The 24,315-nt window shown below is 36.1% G+C and overlaps 1 pseudogene; it reads left to right on the forward strand.

The window, feature by feature from the left end:
- The window catches only part of LOC122732199, a 146,438-nt pseudogene extending 122,536 nt beyond the window's left edge, over positions 1-23,902 (forward strand).
- Positions 23,903-24,315: the final 413 nt, after the last annotated feature.

Consider the following 24,315-nt stretch of genomic DNA (forward strand, 5'->3'; position numbering starts at 1 on the left):
TCAGATGCATATATTTTAGCACATACCTCAATAAAAACCTACCCTTTTAATAATTCCCCAAAGTAACCCCATAATCTCAGTTTGAAGTCCTTGAGTAAGTGGAAACTGACTGTATCCTAAGATAGCACATACCACTTCGATGAATAAATTAGAAAATTGTTTTCCCTTACATTAACTATAATTTTTCTCTTTGAAAATATATACCACCCAGTGTTTTTCATGCCACCTTCTGGGATCAAGTTGCATGAGTATATTCTCTCTTCTACTTGCTCATTCAAATTATTAAAGATGACCATGTCCCAACTAGAGCATCTGTTTTCCAAGTTAAGCATATACAGTTCATTTTTCTTGTTGACATATGGAAATATCTTAAGGCCCATCAACTTTCTGGTTGTCCTACTGTAAAGGCTTTCCAACCTAGCAATGTCTTTCCTAAATTTCAGTAAAATGAATTGAACACAATGCTGTAATTGCGTTCCAACGAAAGCATCATCTCCTTAGTCCTAAACAATATGCCTCTTTTTGCCTCTCCTAATATAACCTATGATCACATTAACTTTTTTCAGCTGCAATATCATGTTGTGGAATCCTATTCAATTTGATGTCCACTAAAATCATTAGATGAATTCCAGTATTGTCATGCTACCCTATTTTTGTACTTAAATTATTTTTAACTTATAAGACTTTACATTTACTCCAATGGTCAAATAAATATGTGATTTCATAGATGTGGTAGTTTCCTCGATTCATACAGATAGTAACTAATATATGCTTTCTAATCTTTTGCAACTCTCATCAATGTCCTCCAAAAAGGTGGCCACCGGGGCTCCCCCAAAATAAACTGGAGACCTTCCTTAATTTCTCCCTAGATTATGAACGTCACTATAGAACACTCTGACTGTCCACTTGCCATACTTCGATCTCACCAAATGATTAACCTATCTTCTCTTTCTGTTTACATGTTCTTGGTGATAACTTCTACATTTACACTTTTAAAATTTCATCTTATTAATTACAGAGAGTCAGCATGGTGCAGTGGATAAAAAGCTGGTTTTGAAACCTAAAAAATGAAGCAATTCAAGTCTTTAAAATAAACTATAAGGGTCAAAAGGTGGCTATGCTCAGCAAGAGACATCTGTTGGTGAAAATAAATGAGTGACCCAGCATAAACCTACCTATTTAGTGTATTCAAGCAAAGAAAATGCCTTTCTTTTGTACTGCTGGCAGTGTAATCCTGCTTAATTGAAAACCCACAAGCAAAGTTATCTCCCTAAACAACTCCATGAAACAACACCCCAAATCTGTAAGTGTTCCTTGATCATTGCCCTTAAATATGAGCTAGTGTCTAACGCAATGCCTTCACATAGCTAACACTTACTAGATTCTTATTGGGTTCAGCAAAAATTAGCTCCCATCATTATTTAAGCAGATTCTTAGGTATAGTAAGTCCTGTGGTTCAATGTTAGAGTGCAGTATCCTAAGATTTAGAAGTAGAAGAGAACTTAGATTTCTATCTATTTCATTTGACAGATAAAGAAATTGAGGCCTAGAGTCATTAAATAATTTGTGTACGGAGCAGAAGTCAAGATTTAATAGTAGTTCTTCTTGCCCTAAATCTAATGGGTTTTTCATCCCAGTAAATGAAAAGAAACTCATGGACACATGCATGGATGCATGCAGGCATGTAGGCACCTAGACACACACACACACCCTTTCACTTTATACAAGTGTTAAATGGTTCAAGAGACTTAACATGAAGAGTCTAGCTTATTTATACCCAAGGACAGAGTCAAGTATCCCTGACAGATTTTTTTAATGACTTTTAAATAAAATTTAACATGAACTATGGCTGCAGCAAGAAAGAAGCATTGTAATTTTTCAATGTGATCACTGTTTGTCTAGCATCCTACATTTCAAATTACACAACAAAAATCAAGCATGGTGTGTTCTGCAACACAATATTTATGAGTATTTGGTAATGTAATGCTGAATTGTAAGTAAATTTAAAATTTAAAATTGTAAAATTTTAAATAAATAAGTAAAATTTAAATTGTAAGTAAAATTAGAAAAAGAATCCTTTTTTAAAAAGCTTCATAAATATCCAAATAACTAAAGCCATGAAGACGCAGAAGATAGAGTTTTGTTCTGTGAGGTTATTTTCTGTTTTTGTTGTCAGTTCCAGGAAATATTTAGTGTCAATTCTAATATTATCCTCCAATCATCATCATCATAATTTTGTTCTCTTTAATACATGCTACTATAACACTGTTATTTCCCATAAAATAAATTAAGACCAGTGAGTTTATTTTACGTCCCACTAATGAAACATGAGCAGAAACAAAAGTCAGTAATAATGTACAAGGAAGATTTTTGCTGGACTTATTGAAGTATGAACATAGAAAATGAATTTTCAAGTAATGTGACAATCATTTGTTATGACATTTCTCAGTAAGGCATAATTCAATCAATGAAAAAGTCAAGGAGTATTCAATACTCAAGTGAAGGAGACTGAAAGCCCACTCTGGAAGTCTTCTGATATCTGTTTACAGTAGATTTATGTAATATGGACTTTGGAATATTCTTTTTGAAGTAATAGTTATCTATCATATTCTTATGTGAAGAAAGCTTTTTGGAAATGACCCTCCCATTCTTTCTGAAATAAAAATAATCACTTTGACTTTGCTTGGGCAAGACCTGGGAAGCTTAACTATAGCCTCTAGGACCTTAAGATTGCTCAGACAATACTTTCATACCAATAGAAGCTTAGTTAGACTAGGACTTTGTATCCAAAATGGGGCTGACACACTCACTGTCTTCTCCCAGAAGGTAGATATTTTGCATCCTAATTCAGGCATGACCAGGTGTCATTGTAAAGATGTAAAATATACAAGGACATTTCAAAAAATGTTGGCCAGGTGATTGCCCCTCTATATATCAATGCAGAAAGGAGCAGACATGGCTTTGCAGCATCATACATTTTTTTATTTTTTTTTGGTGAGGCAATTGTGGTTAAGTGAGTTGCCCAGGGTCACACAGCTAGTAAGTGTTAAGTGTCTGAGACCAGATTTGAACTCAGGTACTCCTGACTCCAGGGCCGGTGCTCTATCCACTGCACCACCTAGCTGCCCCCAGCATCATACATTTTAATATTTTCTGGGATAGCCAATTTAAGCAAAATATATTAATTTACTTCAATGGGTGGCAAATATGATAATGACAGTATTATGTAGGGCTCAAACATAAAAAGGAATTCATGACCTTTGTGGCTATGGTTGGATTCCTTTACTATTTCTTTCAAACCTGTATTAAAAATATACCGCACTCTCCTAGTACAATCCTTTTTATCCATTTCATGGGTTTCTTATCCTCTTATTTGCTTGTGGTCAACTTTCTGATCATTTATTTGATTTGATTTGTATAGAGCAGAAGCTAGAGATGAGGTAGGAATCAATATCTAGAGTTGGAAGGAAACTAAGAGGCCATCTAATCTAAGCTATTTGCTTTACAGATAAGGCAAATAAAGTCTAGGAAGCTTCAGTTATTTATCCAAGGTCATACAGTTAATACATATAGGAGATACCTCTGAGTCTGGAGTCAGTGTTTTGTCCTCTGTTCTGTGTTGCTTCTTAGTTTGGATCCAGATGGTAGAAGGCATTGTGTCTAAGAAACAATGTGACCATTCCAATATAAACTTCTTCACAAGAACCTCATCACCTGATCCTGGTTTCTTGAAAGCTCTGTGAGGGAAGCATGCATTCTGGCCAATATTAATAAGTCGGACAGACACTGAGAAGGTGCCTATTGATGGATTGGTCATCTGTTGTCTACAGACCAATCTAATTAAGTTTGGAGAAGCTTATTGCCAGGAGCTTAGTCATCTCCATTAAAATATAGTGATTCATACTTTTTGGCCCCAACAACTCATTGAAAGCACTTTCTAAAGCATGGAATAAATATTATCTGTTTTAGTAGTGAGGAGACCACATCTTTGGAAGTATTAACACATTCAATATTAAAATAGTGATTTGTAGACAGAAAAACTGGAAAAGGCCTTTCTTTCTCCTCAGAACAGAAGATCTCAAAAATGCAAAATTTCTTTATCATGCTTTTGTCTACCACTTAAGTTTGTGTTATCATATTCATAAAGCTCCTGAACAAGTTATCTCTCCCAAATACAAACATAAAGCATACTTTCCCCATTTAATTTATATTGAAGAACTAGTAAGTAATTAACTACTGTAGTAAATTCATTGATGTGTCCAAGCGCACTTCTGTAAAGGGTTAATATCAAGACAATATAATGAATAGAGCCATTGAGGGAACTGGGATAATCAGCAAAGCTGTACAGTGGAACGCAATGTCAAAAGTGTTCTTTTCAGTGATCTTTCCTTTAGCTCTCTGAAATGTCAGGATCAATTGGGAAAAATCCTGGTTTTGCAGGTGTTTCATCGGTAAAGTTGACACTGTGTCACTGTTTTGTTCATACATGAAACAGATATGCTGAATCTTTATTTGGGACAATAATTTTAAACTGACACATCAAAGTGTTCTGCACTAAATAAGACCATAATTTTCAGGTGGAAGTAAATTAGGAGGAGGTAAGGGAGATAGGATGATAAACATGAAGCAACTTTTAAAAGATTGTCTATTTCTGCTGTTGGCATAAACTTAAAAAATGTAGATTTAAAAAGCACAAGGTGAGAAAAGGAGAATGTTCTTTCCAGTTGGGAGTCACTTTGAGACACTGATAACATAATTTTAATAAGTATGTATGTAATAAAGGTCACTACAGTCATATTGCGACCTGGGGTACCATTGGCAGGGTTTAATCTTAAAAATAATCTCCCTAACACCACCCCTCCCAAAAGGAAAAGAGATCTATCTATACAAACTTTATTCCAGTTGTTTTGTTGTTGAGTTTGAAATAGAAACAGACAATCTATATATCCAAATATTTAAGCATAGATGAATAATGTAATGGGACTCTATAAATCAACAGGAGTGCATTACACACCTACTCTGTGTTGTATGTTATAATAGACACTGAACAATGTCCTAGACAGTAGCAGAAATAGCATATGTAATGAATAGAATACTAGCTTTGGAGGCAGAAAGACATGGGTTCAAATAGTACCTTCTGGTCCGTAAGATGTGTTACCCTAGTCACTTAGTCATACAATAGACAATTCCCTAGGCCTTATCTATAAAATCACAAATAGAAGAGTTGTGATAAATTTGGGGAAATTACACACTGCGATTTTCCTACCTTGATGAAATCATCAGTCCTTAGGATAGTTGTACAGTACCATGGCACCTTAACATTCAGTATGAAGAAAAACAAATTGTGATAACATGTCAATTGACTGAAATTGAGATCAGATAAACGAAAAATGTATATGCATTAACTACAATAACAAAAGCAACAACACAATGGAATGAAGATAATGGAACATCCTATGGCGGTATAGAAATACAAAACAAACTTTTCTTGGTTAGTTTATTTGTTTCTACTTGTAAAATTCCTTACTATGACATTTAGATTCTGACAATTGTTTTTCTCCTTATATTTTCTTTTTTATTTGTTTTTGCTAGTGGTTTTAAGTTTATAAATTTATTTGAATTCAATTTTATCTTTGCAGTTCCAATTTCTCCCCTTCACACCCATTGAAAAATAAGCAGAACCAGGAAATAAATTTACACAATATCATTTTAAAATAGTAAGAAATATAAGCATGTCAAATATATCATAGAGCATTTGGGTATGGAGTCTTTATTTTTGTCTGCTTCTTCCTTTTTTTTCTTTTTCTTTTTTTTTTGGTGAGGCAATTGGGGTTAAGTGACTTGCCCAGGGTCACACAGCTAGTAAGTGTCAAGTGACTGAGGCTGGATTTGAACTCAGGTATTCCTGAATCCAGGGCCAGTGCTTTATCCACTGCACCACCTAGCTGCCCCTGCTTCTTTCTTTGAACCCCAAAATAATGTGGAATTAAAATTAATACAAAATTTAAAAGCCTAGGGACAGTAACATAATACATTTTCCACCAAAGACTAGCTTAAATAAATTTGGAAAGCCTCATCACTAGAAGGCTGGGTAGCAGGTGATTCTTTTTTTTTTTTTTTGTCCACATACTATTTTCTACCTAAAGCACATAGAGATTGTGATTTGTGGGCAAGTAACTACATTGACACAATAGTATTTCCTTGAAATATGACAATACCCAATTGAACCATTTTTATTTGGAAGAGCTGATATTTTACTGGAATGTCATGTTCTGGGATGTCCCATATTTGTATCAATATGGTAGTACATTATGAACTACCGAGATTGACAGGACCCTCGAAAAAAATAAAACTTCCTAAAGTATATGATGCCTGAGTCTCTTCTGGAAAGAGTTTGGGTTATTCAGTTAGCTGTATATGGAAATAGAAGAGACATCCAATATATTGGCAAGTCATCAAGAATATTTTGTTCACTTTGGGAAATCTTATCTCTTTTTCTGTTTTGCTTAAAGTATCAGCAATATGAAAACCACTTTCAATAACCTACAGGAACTAGGAAATATCAGAAAACACCACTCTCCCTTCCATACTAGAATTGGAAATGGCATATTATAAATTATCTGAGTTGAAGAGAATGGTTTTGTCATAGAAAAACATCAACATCTTGTCTTATGTTCCTTGAGTTGAAGGACTAAGAAGTTGACACTTTGCTTAACAGTCTTTTGTGGGGAGGGGGAAGAGGTGCACATATGTGCATTTCTCTCCTAAACAGATGCCTAGCAACATCCAAATAGAGATTATCTTCATTACCAGCTCCAGAACTAAGCTATTAACCTCCAGTGCATTAGGAAAATTTGTGTAACAATGGGAAGTCCCATCTTGGAATTACTGACTGAAACCCAGAAAACTCATCCTATCATATTAACCTATTACTTCTGATTTCTTTCTTGGAAGGATAAGAATACACTTGGCAACTTCTTTTTAATGATGTTGATTTGAAAACTAAGAGGCTATGCTAGAATGCTTCTGCCAAACGACAAAATCAATCGACTGTGATGTATATGTATAAATCTTAGCACAGAGACCTACCTAAGTGATCTTTGTGAGTTGGTTAAGTTTCACACAGATACTTATTATCTTGTTCTTTATTTCTCAGAACTGTAGGGACTTGGAATTTCTGGAATAATACACATCTGAGGTTACTTAGTGAACCACTGGATGTCAGTAATGCATCCCAGAAACATAGTTATTTAATTCTTTATTCTTCTCATGACACATAGTGTGGATTTAACCTGGAGACCTTTAGACAACCTGGATTTATGCATCACAGTTTTCAAAAGGAATATGTGTATGTGTGTGTCTATGTATGTATGCATGTATGCACCACATTGATTTTAGGATACAAAGAGAATTAGTAAATAAAGAGTTAAAGGTAAGGGAGATATCAAGCAATTGGTTACATTGTCTATTGTTGAACAAGAAACTTTAAGTAAACATTCTATTTTATAACTGTATTAGGTAGAAATATAATATTTCTAAAACCTTTGAGAGTTAGAATTTTAAAATGTTCATCAGTCAATCAGCAAGAGCTATCAAGTGCCTACTATGTGTCAGGCACTGAGCTAGTTTCCAATTTGTTACTTAGTTCCAAGTGTGCATTGGTTCTTGTTGTTCCTTGTGCCATATTCTCTCATTCTTCTAGCTACTGATATAGGTCATAATTCTACTTTTTAGATACTATTTGGTTATATATATATGAAACTATTTTATTATTTTCCAGTTATATGTAGAGATAACTTTCAACATTTGTTTACATAAGATTTCCAATTTCAAATTTTTCTCCCTCCTTCCCCTCCCTCCCTCCCATAGACAGGAGGTAATCTGATTATATATATATATATATATATATATATATATATATATATATATATATATATATATATATATATATATATATATATATATATATATATATATATATATATATATATATGTTAAACCTATTTCTGCATTAGTCATGTTATAAGAGCAAAAAGGAAAAACCTCAAAAAAAAGAAAAACAACAGCAATAGAAACAAAAGAAATAGTATGATCCAATCAGCATCCATATTCCACAGTTCTTTTTTTTCTGGATTTGGAGAGCCTTTTCCATCATGAGTCCTGTGGAACATTCTTGTACCTTTGTATTGATGAAAAGAATCTAGTCTATCACAGTTGATCAACACATAATGTTGATGATATTGTGTATAATGTTTTTCTTATTCTCCTCATCTCACTCATCATCAGTTCATGCAAGTCCTTCCAGATTTCTCTGAACTCCTCCTGCTCATCATTTCCTACAGCACAATAGAATTCCATTCCATTCATATGCCACAACTTGTTCAGCCATTTCCCAATTTATGGGCTTCCCCTCAATTTCCAATTCCTTGCCACCACAAAAAGAGGAGCTATAAATATTTTTGTACATGTGGGTCCTTTTCCCTTTTTCATAATGTCTTTGGGAAAAAAACCCAAAAGTGGTATTGCTGGGTCAAAGGGTATGCGCAGCTTTATAGCCCTTTGGACATAATTCCAAATTGCTCTCCAGAATGGTTTGATCAGTTCACAGCTCCACCAACAATGCATTAGTGTTCCAATTTTTCTACAGCTTCTCCAACATTTATTATTTTCTTTTTTTGTCATATTAACCAATCTGATAGGTGTCAGGTGGTACCTCAGAGCTGTTTTCATTTGCATCTCTCTAATCAATGGTGATTGAGAGCATTTTTTCATATGGCAATAGATAGCTTATATTTCTTCATCAGAAAACTGCCTGTTCATATCCTTTGACCATTTCTCAGTTGGGGAATGACTTGGATTTAGTTCCCTATATATTTTAGAAATGAGGCCTTTATCAGAAGTACTGGCCACAAAAAGTGTTTCCCAGCTTTCTGCATCCCTTCTAATTTTGGATGCATTGCTTCTGTTTGTACAAAACCTTTTTAATTTAATGTAATCAAAATCATCCATTTTGGATTTCATAATATTCTCTATCTCTTGTTTGGTCATAAACTATTCTCCTTTCCAAAGATCTGAAAAGTAGACTATTCCTTCCTCTCCTAATTTATCTATGTTATCACCTCTTATGTCTAAATCATGTACCCATTTTTACCTTATTTTAGTATAAGGTGTAAGATGTTGGTCTATGCCTAATTTCTGCCATACTATCTTCTAGTTTTCCCAGCAGTTTTTGTCAAATACTGAATTCTTATCCCAGAAGCTGGAATCTTTGGATTTATCAAATAGTACATTGCTAATGTCATTTACTACTGTGTCTCCTGTGCCTAGCCTAATCCATTGATCCTCCACTCTATTTCTTAGCCAGTGCCAGATAGTTTTGATGACTGCCGCTTTAGAGTAGAGCTTCAGATTTGGTACTGCTAACTACCTTTCTGTGCATTTTTTTCATAGAGCTAGAAAAAATAATAACAAAATTCATCTGGTCATATATTTTTGACTTGAATCCTTGCTCTTTCCATTAAAAAACAGTTGGTTTTTCCTGATAACCTCAAGAGTAGAGAGATATCCTTCAAAATTACCCTGTCTTCTAGGATGAAGAACAGCCTGTATTATTAGTGTAAATGGTTCATATTTGTCCACAACAATTGGACAAATAGACTCACAGCAGTCCATTTCAAAAATGCCCCTTTTCTCCAAAAATATTGAAATTTCTCCGTGCTTCTTAGTAATAACTAATTTTGTAAACTCCCATGAAGAGTCATTCTCCTAGGAGGAGAATAAAGATGGGTTCATTTTATGGGGAATCTCAACTATAATACTGTCAATGCCACCATGCTGGTCAAGCACCTCTGGTATCCTCAAGATAAAATAGGTAGTTATGGTTTATGAGTCATGTTCCTTAAGAAAAAAGTAGTGTGGAATAGTGTTGGTGAGAAGAGGTACTCGCTCTATCTTTTTGGGGCCCAACCCTAAAGTAAATTGGGTCTCTGCTTCCCACACAATCCATTTGGGTGTGGTTCTCTGTTTAGTTACTCTCTTGGGAGTAGTTTTTCTTTCAAACCATGAGGGAGATAATGGATACCCAAAGAGATGCCCTCTTAGACCAATAACATTCTTTCCCAATCAAAGTTTTGAACTCATTGGTATGATATACCTAGTTCCATATTTTTCTTCCTGTTCTATATACATATGATATGAATCAAGAACATGACAAGACTTAAGAACTCTCTCTTTCTGTGTATCTGTCTCTGTCTTTGTTTTGGTCTCTGTCTCTGTCTATCTCTGTCTCTCTTTGTCTCTCTTTCTGTCTTTCTCTCTGCCTCTATGTCTCTGTCTCTTGTTTTCTGTGCTCTCTCTCCCTTTCCCCCGTCTTTATCTCCGGTTGAGAGCCCCCATTCCAACATATGTCTCAGCAATTGTCAAAAATTCCTGTCTCTACCTCAGAATGCTCCCTGCCCTACTGCTTCTATGATTATTGACCTTTCATCTTATAGTAGCCCAAAGGTCTTGGTTGAACTTGCCTCCTCTCCAGTGCCACATCTTTCTTTTTTCTTTCTTTCTTTCTTTCTTTCTTTCTTTCTTTCTTTCTTTCTTTCTTTCTTTCTTTCTTTCTTTCTTTCTTTCTTTCTTTCTTTCTTTCTTTCTTTCTTTCTATATGTCTTAATGTCTTTCTGTCTTTTGTAACTATTGATTGCTAAGTCAATCTTCAGCACTGCTTCTTTCATCTTCAAAATTATCTCCCCCTCCTACACCCCAGTGTAGGGGCTACACTCTAGCCAACATATTATTTTAACCCCTCCTGATGGGAAGGTGCAGATTTGTTAGCCAAGTCCTGCTTTAATAGTCCAGCAGCAGGATTAACTCCCTAAATGGTCAAGGAGGGAAACACTGGGCAATTTCCAATATGATTATTAAGTGTCTGTCTCGCAATCATATATACTTTTTAGCCTTAAAGGATATTATTCTACTAATAGCCACAATACATGATAGTCAATGCAAGATTATTCCCATTTTTAAATAAAAGAATTTAGGCCCAGAAGGGTGAGGTATTGGAGGCAGAGTTCTAAAGCATTTACCTAATTCCAAGTGCAAGTGCTCAATCAATTGCACCACCTTGCCTCCCTTCTAATACATTTATTTCCTTTTCTTCCAATTCCTTGTCTTATTCTCTAACCCAGTAGTGTTCTGGGTCTTACACAAAGAACCTACCTGAGGAAAATGTCTTTCTGATGAGATAAGTTATTACTACAGCTCCAAATTAGCTTTGAATAATTACAAAGCTTTCAGAAGTAGAGAAAACGTGAACTCAATCTCTAGCCAAGAGTTGAAAACTTTGGTTGGCAAAGAAGTGATTTGTATAATGCGACAACTCCTTGAAGACCTTCTTTCTATTGTCTTCCTGATGGTTTTGAAGTTGAGGTTCCCTCCTTACCCTTGAACTGAGATAGTTCCAAGACATCCCTCTCATTCTCACAGCACATGATCTCCAGGGGGAACTGTACATTATAAAAATGTTAAGTACACTATCCTGACAAAACAAAACAAATAAAACAAATGAATCCATCATTAAGGGGAGCATGTCTTGTGGAGAAGGCACCCACTGATGTCAACCACTCTTATTACCCAGCACTAAGTAATTTCCACTACTGGGCAAAGAAGCTCAAGTGTATAATTAGTAGCAATGTTTTCCAGAGGAAGACATCTTATCCTGCAAGCAGGGTAAACATGCAGGATTATCCTGACTCTAGTACTATTTCTTTCTTTTAAAAAAATCTAATAGCATAGATATAAATCTATGAGGAAGCTCAGAGATAATGTATTTCAACCCCAAAATTCTTTAATTGAAATTGTATAAGTATAGAATCTGTATATTTGTGGCCTCCCTATTCAAATGCAACTCAATATTTAAGATCACGCTCAATTGAATTTCTTCCCAAAATGGTGGAGTAAATAGGAGGCAGATTGCCCATTTCCCATATACCAACTCCAATAAAATCATGAAGTTAATACCAGGCTCAATAATTACCAAAAAAATCCAATGCAAAACTCCAGTAAGTGACTCTTTCCACCCCACAAGTGCACCAAAGTCAATCAAAAATCCATTGACAATAGAAAAGGTGGCTCATCCATTAAAACAAGAGCCAAGTGGAGCCAGCAGGGTTATGTGTCTGGGGGAGGCAAGTAGAGAATTCCTCTGAATGAGCTGCAGGTTGGTCCTGGGGAATGCAGAGGAAGTCAATAGCAGGTACAGTGCTCAGACTGTAACATTGAATTTTCAGTAGTTCTATGATCCTAAATATTCAGTTCTGGTTTTCTTGAGAGATCCCTGGTGGTCCTTCACTCTAAAGCTCAAAGACACAAAGGTCTTATGTCAGGGAGGTAAGGCCTACACAAGAATTCCTGGAACCCATAGAAAGATCAAGGACAACAGACTACTCCTCCGAAAAGTGCAAGAGAGAGTAGACTTTACTATTGGAACCAAGTCTCAATTCTGGAACCAAAGCTAGAGATCAATAAATCAAAGAAAACCCTTCATAAAAGCTAATTTGTGATAATTAGTTAAATGGAATCAGGAAACTGGCTAACAGTAAGGGGATTAAATATGAATTAAGAACTTGAACCAATGGCATTACAGAAAGACACATAGGTCCCTTAGGTGCTACCTGGAATTCTAAAAGAAAGATGTAGCTGCCTAGCTCTGAGAAAGGGGGCACACATATCTAGTGTAATAGATCTATAGGTCTAATTTTCTATATGCATGTTGTCTTCTTGACTTTAATTAAAATTCATATAAATTTAAATATCTCTAGTAAAGACCAATTACATATATAGGACACTGTGCTAGGCACTTTGGGTATTCTACTAATCTAAAGAATTTTTTATCTTTTTGATTGGGGTAACTCCTTTTAGCTCTACTACAAGGTATTCATATATGCCTATCCTCTATGACTCTTGCCATTTTTCTTCCTTAGAGTGTCCCAAGAGAATCATTAAATATTAAGAGGACCTTCCTCAGTTTCTCTTGACATAGAAAGCTTAGCAAGGAAGCATATGGAATGTTACTTATCCCTTGCTCTCCTTATTAATCCATTTTTCATTTATATATTTATTAATTTAAAAAATTTTTTTGTGGGGCAATGAGGGTTAAGTGACTTGCCAAGGTCACACAGCTAGTAAGTGTCAAGTGTCTGAGGTTGGATTTGAACTCAGGTCCTCCTGAATCCATGGCCAGTGTGTTATCCACTGTGTCACCTAGCTGCCCCCCCCATTCATATATTCATTCGATGACATACTCTCTAATCCAAATCTGCTATGTACCTTTACATTACTTTTTGGATAATCCTAATTTTCATTACTTTGGGGATTGGAGTGTTCCAGCCATGCATTCAGGAAACAGAGTGTGAATGATACAGAAACTGCCTTCACAGAATGTAAATTGTCCTAGGGGAATTTGATGGAAGCAGGGCACTAGCTTTTAGGGAGATCAGGGAAGGTTTCACAACAGAACTGAAGAGGAGAAAAGTCAATGATTGCTGAGAAAGTAAATTGGAGCCAGACTGTGGAATGCCTTATATTCCAGTCTGAGAAGTCTATATTACATCATACAGTCAACAAAAAGCTATTGAATGAGGGGGGCAGTTAGGTGGCACAGTGAATAAAGCACAGGCCCTGCATTCAAGAGGACCTGAGTTCAAATGTGGCCTTAGACACTTGACACTTCCTAGTGGTGTGACCCTGGGCAAGTCACTTAACCCTCATTGCCCCCACCAAAAAATAAAAAAATTAAAAAAAAAAGCTATTGAATGTTTGGAGGAGAAAAAGGATATAATAAGACTTCTGTCTTAGAATATTTTACACACCATATGTAAGATGAATTATTTCAGATGAATATATAAAGGATTACAAATTATTCAGACAAGATATAGATATGAATGTCCACATCTATGTGTGCATGTATATTGGCCAGTGCAAAAGTATGTACCAAAACACTCAGAACTAAATAGGAACAGGGTTTTATTTTTGCTCAAAAGCAGGAAAGTCGAATCAAAAATTCTATGTGTTTGTCAGCAAATCTGTCCATAAATGATATTTCTATCAGGAGTAAATTCTTGCTAAAGTTTGTGAAGAAAAAAAATCTGAATTCTTCCCAGATAAAATTTTGTTTCCAACTGCTACTCTAAGCTTTTCAATCCACCATTTTAAATGTTTTTAGCCTAAGGGTTTGTGTTTCATTTGCAGGGGTATCTGTTTTTTTGTTGTTTTCTTTCTGCCTGTCTCCATTGTCACAGATTCACCTCACCCCTGAGGAAATTTTTACACTTCATCACAAGAAACTATGTGGAACATTCTAACTTTTTTTTCCCTTTAGCACTTGGGAAGGGCTGCCTTTCAACTGAGACAATATTTGACATGTCTTTTGACCTGGTCAGAAAGTTGAGAATTGAATTTGGTTTTCTTTTGTGGAATTAGAGAACTTTAAGAAAGCAAAATATGAGTTTAATGTACCTTGTAGCTAGGTAAAATTTTCAACTGAATTGTCATTTATTAAAAGTCTACTCTTTGCAAAGCACTGGGATTGAGAGGGGGCACAGGAATTAATGGCCGATTCATTTTGTGTTAGTCTACCAACTCTCTTTGGAATATGTATAATAACTTAGACAGCATGAATTTTTATATTTGTATTTTGGTTATTGTATCAATGACATGAGAATTCCCAATGAAATAGGTCCCTCCATTATGACAGTTCAGCAATTACTACCCAACTTCAAAATTCAGACGATTCTCTGGGGCCCTCAGAGTTTAAGGGAATATCCAAGATTACATCAGAGGTGGAATGTGAATCCAGGTCTTTTTGACCCCAAAGCTGGAACTCTATCCACTATGTCACATTCTCTTTAGCATTAATAAATTGAATGCAGTACTTTAAATGTGATATTTTATACTATTTTGAATGTCCTAATACTTCACATATCTATGTTTTTGTCAATGGGTATTCCTTCTGCTGACCCAGATTCCAAATACTCTATATTTTACTAAAGTTATTCTTAATCTGGAGTTCATGGACTCCAGGCAGGGAACATGGATGGGGGAAAAACATATCTATACTTTCACAAACTTCAAACTGAACTTTATCATTTTCTTCAATTATAAATGTAGGAAACACTTCTTATTTTTTCTGAGTTGGGATCTAATTAATTTACCAAATAGCCAAAGGGTCCCTTGATTTACTAGAGAGTTTCTAAGTGCTGCAAGACTTAGCCTTTTCGTGCTAATCTTAAAATGAGCCTCTCTCCAAAACAGATACACCGAATGTGAACAGGCCTATACTTAAAGTCTCTCCAGGTGAGTAAAAGTGTCTAGAATTTCTTCTCTGTTAGAATAGCTTTGGAGAACTTAGGATCACTTTTGTATAATAATGAAGTATATGAATATAAATTTAGAGTACAGCTTTTCTTTTTTTCTCTTTTTATTTTTCCTTTTTCTTTTTTTACTAATGAGAAAAAAATAGGATTTTAGGATATAAAATATATGGTTAAGATATATTAAAATATGAGCTTTTGATTTAATAAATGAATCAAAAAGCATTAATTGAACACTCTGTGCCAAGAACTGTGTTAAGAGGTAGAGATGCAAATCCAAAAGTGAAGACAGTCTCTTGCTTCAAGGAATTTGCATTCCATTGGGGGCAGAAAACCCCTAAAGGTGAGTGGTAGCCAGGGAGGGACAGCATTATGGTTCAGAAAACCCTAGTAATATAGAGTGGAACCATGAATGAATAGATTGATGCTTCCTTGCTAGTATCAATGGAAGTAGTGGTTTGTTTTCCAGAATCATAAAGAAGGAGAGGTGGGAGTGGATGCAAGAAGCATCTTCATGTGGGGCAGCTAGGTGGTGCAGTGGCCCTGGATTCTGGAAGACAGGAGTTCAAATCTGAGCTCAGGCAATTGACACTAGCAGCTGTGACCCAGGGCAAGTCACTTAACCCACATTGCCCAGCAAAAAAAAAAAAAAGTTCTTGGATCTTAGTAGTTGTGGAGAAGAAGGTAGGGAAATAAATAACGCATGGGTGGATCCAGCATAGATTTATAGTATACTGTATAAGGCACTCTTTATTCTGGACAAAAGAGTCCTCAAAATAGGAATTTCAGAGCTGAAGGGATTAAACCCTCTAGGGTATACTCTGATTCTACAAGGCAACTGTAGAGAAAATGCCTGGAGCATAATGTACAGCATGAAGAGAAATCACTAATTGTAGATACAGTTTAGCTACATTGTTATTTTTAGTTTGATAAGTAAACAATACCAGCAATACCTTATATAATGGTGCTCAGATAATGCATGCTTCAAGGACTGGGATCCCACCCTAGTATCTATATCTATATGAGCTACACTTATATTTTTACAGTTCATTAGACTTTACAAAACATTCTAACAAGTGTTTTCTTACTAAATCCTCATCTGATTGGCACATACTAATTTGACTTGTTTAACAAGAGCTATATCCTTTAGGAAGTTAGAATTTAGTTGGAGAAGAAAAAAACAAAGCCATGTGAATGACAATCAAGGAATCACTAATTATTAAATATTGTAACATCAACCATGAATGCAAAAGTAGTTAAGGGGAAAAAAAGAGAGATTAATGTAGGTGCTACATTAGTTAGAGAAGTAACTTGGAACTGAGTACGATGTTTTCTGGACTGCTAGTGTGGGAATGTATTTTGCTTAATTACTCATGTTTATTACAAGAGCCTTTTTTCTTTTCTTTTTTGTTCTTTCTTTTCTCTTTTCTTTAATTTTCTTCTTTTCTCTCTTCATTTCAATTTTAAAAAGAACTATTGGAATGTCTTATTTTAAATGTAGAGAATATTAGGAAAGACAGGAAGAACTACAGACAAGCAGAGGAGCTTTGAATTTAATATGTACTTAAAAGAATAAAACAAGTTGAAGAGACTTAGAAATCTACAGTTTCATGTACATTTTTTTTTGGTAAAAAAAATGATCATGTACATGGAAATGCCCATTTTTTTGTTTAATGCAATATATGTATATAAATTTGTGTATAAATACACATATACATATATGTGTGAAATCATTAAGCATGCTTCTATTTTACTCATCTATAAGAGAGAAGCAATGTGGTACTGTGGATAGATACGGGATCCAAAGTAAAGAAGACAGGTTCAGTTTTTATCTCTGACACCAGTTATTGACTATGGACAAGTCACTTAAAATCTCATGGCCCTAAGCAACCTCCCAGGGAGTATAAAATACATTTCAGTTGCTATTTCACATTGCTAGATGTGTTATCCAGGAATTCCCTACACTGGTGAAAACATAGGTACAGTGGTGGTTGAGCTTGAAATCTGTGGGTATTTATAATTTAATTAAAACTTCTGATCATCTGAGCATTTAAATGTATAAATTTTAAGAAAAGAATTTTGCTTTTAAGAGAATCTGTATAACATGAATATTCTTTTCTAAAAGAATGGTAATGTTTACTACTACTACTTTTGCTGCTAGCAATTAATTTCCATTTTATGAATTTTGTTCAGTTATAATAAGCAGTCATTTTATCCACATGTACAATAGTATATATGTCATGAGGGATTTGTGGTGGTCCTTATGTATTCTTCAATAAAGAATTACACTCTTGTACACAGTCCAATTGTAATTAAAGCAATCTTTTATTTGGTGCTAGGAAAGTAACCAAGTAGGAAGTCATAGACTTCATCTCTTAGGGAGGAGGGCTTAGAAACATTCACCTCCTAGAACAGAGGGAAGGCAAAAGCTTTTATAGAGGATAGATGGGAGTGTCCACTTGAAAACTGGAAAGTTCCCTTTTGGGGTGGGGTGGGGAAAGCTTGGATGTTTGTCATATTCCTGTGGGTCAATGGAGATTTTTTTGAAATTATGGTCCAGACATATGGGGTTATCTCTGTCTCCTAGCTTCTGTTAGGTAGAAGCCATGCCTAATTGATTTTCCTGCTATAGAATTTTACCTCCCCTTACTCCTTCCATATGTCTGTGCTAAGATCTAATCTTTAATAGTCCCTTGATTCCTCAAAATGTCTGTCCTCTTATCTGGTCATCTTTGGTATTGCTTCTCACAGAAGAAACTTCTGATTTATCCTAAGCCCCATGTCAATATAGAAATTAAATATAAGATAATATTTTGTACCATAACTCCACAAAAATGTATCGTCAAAAGATTAAATATTTTAATTATGATTTCTAACATTTATAAAACCTTTTAAAATATATGAATTGCCTTGCATATTATTGCCTCTAAGCATCATTACAGCCCTGTGTGGAACAGGAATTGTGATCCTCATTTTATTTTTTTTTCAATTTCATTTTAGTTTTAGTTCCAAATTCTCTTGCTTTCTTCCTCCTTTCCTTAAAAAAGTAAAAGGAAATAAAACTCACTACAAATAAGTATAGTCATGCAAAACAAATTCCCCATGAACCATTAGCCATACCCCATACCCCTCCTAAGAGAAAGAAAAAATAAACAAGAAGAAAGAAGAAAAAGGCCATATGCTTCATTCTCCACTCTGAGTCTATTGCTTCTCTATCTAAAGGTGGATAATATGTTCCATTAAGAGTCTTTGGGGGGCAGCTAGGTAGTGCAGTGGATAGAGCACCGGCCCTGGATTCAGGAGGACCTGAATTCAAATCTGACCTCAGACACTTGGCACTTACTGGCTGTGTGACCCTGGGCAAGTCACTTAACCCCAATTGCCTCACCAAAAAAACCCAAAAAACCCAAAAAAACAAACCCAAGAGTCTTTGGAATTATGGTTGTGCATTGTGTTGAAGAGAGTTCATAAGTCTTACATCTTACACACACATACACACACACACTCTTCCGCAATGATCTAAAATAATTTTCTATAATAACTTGTAGCAAGATTTAGTTTTGTAGTATAGGTTATTCTTTATTTTAAGTCTAGATCCATTGCTTTCTGGAATATCATATTACAAGCTCTCTGTTCCTTTCTTGTGTGATCTGGACTATCGCTTCACAGTATTAAATTCTTTCTCTCTGCTTGCATTTGCTTTTTTCCCCCTTGACCTTGTAGCTCCAGATTTTTCTTCCAGTATTCCTGGGACTTTTCATTTTGGTGTTTCTTTTGTAGGTGACAGGTGGAATGTTTCCTTTTGCCCTTGGGCTCCAAGAGATCTACAAAGGTTTATTATTTCTTGAAAAATTATGTTTAGACTGTTATTGTTATTTGTGACTGACAGGTAGTCCATTGATTTTTAAATTAATCTCTCCTTGAACTTTTTTCCAGAATAATTGTTTTTCTTGTGAGATATTTAATTTTCTTCTATTTTTTCCATCTTTTGACTTTTTTCTTTTTTTGATGTTTCAAGGAGTCATTTGCTTCCATTTGTCGGTTTTAATATTAAGGAATTGCTTTGTGCTTCAATAAAGTTTTATACTTCTTTACAAAGCAGTTAAGGCTCTTTTCTTCTTTTTTCCATAAGTCTCATTTGATTTAAATTTTTCTCATAAAAAACCCAAACATTTATTCTTTAGCCTTTTAATTCTTTTTAGGCTTGTGTACTGACTGCATATTTCTTTGAGGCTTTGATTGTTGAGGGCTGTAAAAAGAATTCATGTATCTCTGCTCCTGCCATCATAGTTACTAACCACATTTGCCAAGCTGGTGACTAGATTAGCTGGGAGTTGTACTGCCTGGAGCATGGTAACCAGAGTAATGGGCAAATGCAAAGTGACAAGACTATTGGTGGAGGATATGATTCCTTAGATACCTTCTTTAGCAAAGCAGGAGCTAGCAAACTTGTCCCAAGAGCAATATTTGTAGATCTGGAACCAACTGTCATTGATGAAATTCATATTGGAACCTTCCACCAGCTCTTCCATCCCGAACAACGAAGATGCTGCTAATAGCTATGGCCATGGGAACTACACTATAGACAAAGAAATGTTTGACCTGGTTCTACACAGAATTTGGAAGCTGGCAGACCAAAACACAGGTCTTCAAGGCTTTTGGGGTTTCAACAGTTTTTGGTGGTGGGACTGGCTCTGGTTTTGATTACAGAAGTCCAAGTTGAGATCTTCCATTTCCCCAGCTCTTTAGCTTTTCACAGCTGCAGTTGAGACCTATATTTCCATTCTGACCACTCACAACACTCTGGAATACTCTGTGCATTTTTGATAGACAATGAGGCCATCTATGATATCTGTCACAGAAACCTTGATATCGAACACCCAATCTATTCTAATTTGAATCACTTTATTAGCCAAATTGTGTCCTCCATCACTGCCTCTCTCTGATTTGATGATTCCCTGAATGTAGATCTTATAGAATTCCAGAACAACCTGGCACCTATCCCCTTATCCATTTCCCTCTGGCCACATATATCCCTGTCATCTCTGCTGAGAAAGCCTACCATGAGCAGCTTTCTGTAGCAGAAATAATCAATGCTTGCTTTGAGCCTGCCAACTAGATGGTGATATGTCACCCTCACCATAGTAAATACATGGCTTGCTATCTGCTCTACTGTGGTGATGTAGTTCTCAAAGATGTCATTGCTGCTATTGCCACCATCAAGAATCCAGTAGAATGTAGTTTGTGGATTGTTACCCAAATGGCTTCAAGATTGGCATTGATTATGAGTTTCCCACTGTGGTTTCTTGTGGTGACTTGGACAAAATATAACAGGTTGTTTGCATGTTAAGCAACACCACCGCGTTTGCTGAGGCCTGGGTTTCCCTGGAAGTTTGATCTGATGTATGTTAAGTATTCCTTCGTTCATTGGTATTGTAAAGAATTAATTGCTATCTGAGGTTTTTATGACCCCATCTTTTGGTGAGAATTTAAAAAAAACACAGAACTTGGTGTGCACACTGGCCTCTGGGGCTCTGCAAATGGCATGGTGCTCCACCCACTGGTTGTAGCCATCCCCATGGCGTTGGCACCTCATGTCATCATCACTAACCGATGCCTACATAGGCCTGGCAAAATCATAATGATTGTCAGCCTAGTGAGGGCAGTCATGTGACTGTCAGAGCAGCCAGACAATTGGCTGGGGGCTGTGTGTGGTCAGCCTGGGGTCTGCTGGGAAGAAGGGAGGAGATTCACCATTCTGGTTAGAAGCTGGAAGGTGACAGGACGTTCCTGTGTGTTCTCAGCTGATTCCTGGGTGGTGGTGTTATTCAGGTTGTATAATTTCCCTTTTCCCCCTTTTATTTCCTTTACCTTGATCCTACCAATTCTGTTTTTGTTTTGTTTTTTTAAGTTCATTCTTGTTAAATAAATCCTGATCTGTTTTGAAGGAGGCTGCCGGTCTCCTTCCTTGCCCCAATATTGCGGTGAGCTGCTTAGCTAACACTCCCCAATTAAAAATTGGTCTCCACAGTTTGCAGGGGAAGGCATGAAGTAAGAGGAGTTCTCTGAGGCATGGGAGGATATAGCTGCCCTTATGAGGATGTTGGTATAGATTCTATTGAAGGAGAGGGTGAACAACTCTGAAGCATGTTGTATCCAGAACTCATAGCTTAAACAGACTTAGCTTATCTGTAACCTAGGAAATTATTTAGAATAGTACAGCTAGCTATCTGGTTAGTTTGTCTATACTATCAAAACTAGGTTTTCCATGTGTCTCTTTGAAAATTTTTCCATCATGTCTATTAAATCAAAGGCTTTAAGGAAAAATGCAAAAAAAGAGAGAGAGAGAGAGAGAGAGAGAGAGAGAGAGAGAGAGAGAGAGAGAGAGAGAAATATGTTTAATGAGATTGTACATATATGACCTATATCAGATTGCTTGCTGTCTTGGAGAGGCAGGGAGGGAAGGGTGAGATGTAATATGCTGTATGTATCAAGTTTAAATTTGTTCTATATGAGTCATATTTTGAAGAACTCTGTTTAATTTTATCATTGGCAATGCTATGCTAATGATTAGTGGAAATCCAGCAGTTCAATAGCTAAAGAAGTAAAAGTATCCACAGACAACCAGAATCCAGACCAGAATCCAGATTCCCTGATGGCATCTTAACATTCAACGCAGACAAGATTTCAAGGACAGTAAATGAACATTTTTGTTTTTCTCCTTCTGCTCCCATATATAACATCTGTAACATGTATTTTCTGCAGAGGCCTTCCATCTGTAGACATTGTCAAAGCATGAGTCCATGGGGGACTGCCCCTCTGGACAAAATTTTCCCTTTCTCCTTTTCCTATATTGTTATTAGCATAGATATGATATTCTGTTATTTTTTCTGCTTCATCAAGGAAACACCCCATATTTCTTAATGAAGCAAAGGGGGGAATGTAAGGAATTAATTGTGATTTGGGGTTTTCATAACCCTATCTTTGCTTCATTATGGTCAGACTAAAAAAAAATGTAAGCTTGAAAAGCCTAAGAGAATATGGGTGTGTACTTTGGGAGATAATTGAACAAACAAGAGGAACACTGACCACAGGGAACATTTATTGAAACTAACTAATAGCTCTTCTAATAGCTTCCCCACTTCCACATGTGTCTACCCAGATTATAATGGGGACAGCCCATTTGGGTGTACTGAGCCAATTGGAGACTCAGCATGGCTAAGCTCCTTCCCTTCCGGTGGGAGAGTCAGTTAGTTTCAGTTAGAGGGAGGTAGAGGAAAAGGCAGTTAGGGAGTATTTCTGAGGAGAGTATTCTGAGAAAGAAAGGGAAGGAAGTGACAGAGTAGCTGCTGGTGTATGACCTTCAGACCAAAACAGAATAGACTACACAGCTAATTCTCCTTAGAGCTACAGATTTCAGGTGTTGGTGAGTTTGTGGTTTTTGAGGCAAAGCTCTTTGGAGCTAGCTGGGCTGGAGGCAGATTCGGGGTGCCTGAGGTCTTTTTACCCCCAGACGTTTATACATTGTTTCTAGTTCTATTAATCTCACTTGTGTAATTCAGATATTGTTTTAAGTTTGTTCCCATTAATAAACCTGTTTTTTGTTTTGTTTTGTTTTGTTTTTTAGTGAGGCAATTGGGGTTAAGTGACTTGCCCAGGGTCACACAGCTAGTAAGTGTCAAGTGTCTGAGGCCGGATTTGAACTCAGATACTCCTGACTCCAGGGCCAGTGCTCTATCCACTTCACCACCTAGGTGCCCCTTGTTTTGTTTTTGAAAGAGGCTGTTTCCTTTCTTACCCTAATACTACAGTGAGATGCCCACTTAGCTCTTCCCATACTAAATTTGGCCCTTACAGGGAGAAAAATTTGGAACTAAAAATCTTATGAAAACAAATATTGAAAACATGTAACTTCAAAATAATAAAATATTTTTATGATTAAAAAAACAAAAACAAAAAAAGATTTATTTCAATATGGGAAAAACGTCATTCTTTTCTTCTGTTTTTGGGTCTTGAACTTTCCTGTCACCACAGTAGTTCTATATGATAATGTTCATTTTCATTTGTTTGTTGTTGATGTTGTTGTTGTTATGTTTGTTTATTCTTTTAGCCTCCTTATCTTTATGCTAGTACTGGGCTTTGTACACTATGTGGTGGGGGAGATATGTTACTTAAGCTGGTGAAGATTTATATCCTTCTATTCCATTTTTTTTTTAAACTTTGGTCTGGGGACCTGCAAATTATCCGTGCTTCCAAGATGGTGGTAGCCAGGATAAGTTCTGTTCCCTGCCTCCTGATGTGCGTTCTTCAATTTCCAGACATGGTTTGGAGCTGTTGGCTTTTGAACCAGTTTCATTAGTTTATTGCTGGAATCAGTCACATTTAAACCACTGAAAGGTTCTGCAGGTTCAAAATGACTGAACTCCATTTGCCCCTATGCTCTGCTACTTTCCCCTGGCTATTCCATTTTAGGTTTATGTGATGAACTAAAGACTGGTCGCTACTCTGTTGCTAAGCAAAGGGTCCCACAGATGTGCTTGTGAAGTTTTTTTCTTGTTCTGTTCACAGATAGGGTCTATGTTTGCTCATGTAATCTTCTCTTGACTCTCATCTATGACCTGGTACTAGGCAATGGATGATAGAACTTTGAGATGGTATCTACACCTGCATGCAGTTCAAGGACCCCTGAGATTTCTCTTTTCTTTGGTGCTTCCTGCCCTAGTACTTCATCTCAATCCTCTTTCCATCCCTGGGCAGTAAAGTATTCCCTTCCACTGCCAATGCATAGAGTACCTGGTCGTCCTCATCTCTATTGTTTATCAACTTCTCTATTTTCCTAGGATACTTAGGGTGGGAGAAAAAAAAATTACTCACTCTGACTTTTTCTTGACTTTGCTGAACAAAATTCATTCTGTTGCATTTTCTAGTGGTAGAGGCTGTGTGCTGGGACAGCTAC

Source organism: Dromiciops gliroides, chromosome 6 (genome assembly GCF_019393635.1).
Source record: "Dromiciops gliroides isolate mDroGli1 chromosome 6, mDroGli1.pri, whole genome shotgun sequence".
NCBI lineage: Eukaryota > Metazoa > Chordata > Mammalia > Microbiotheria > Microbiotheriidae > Dromiciops > Dromiciops gliroides.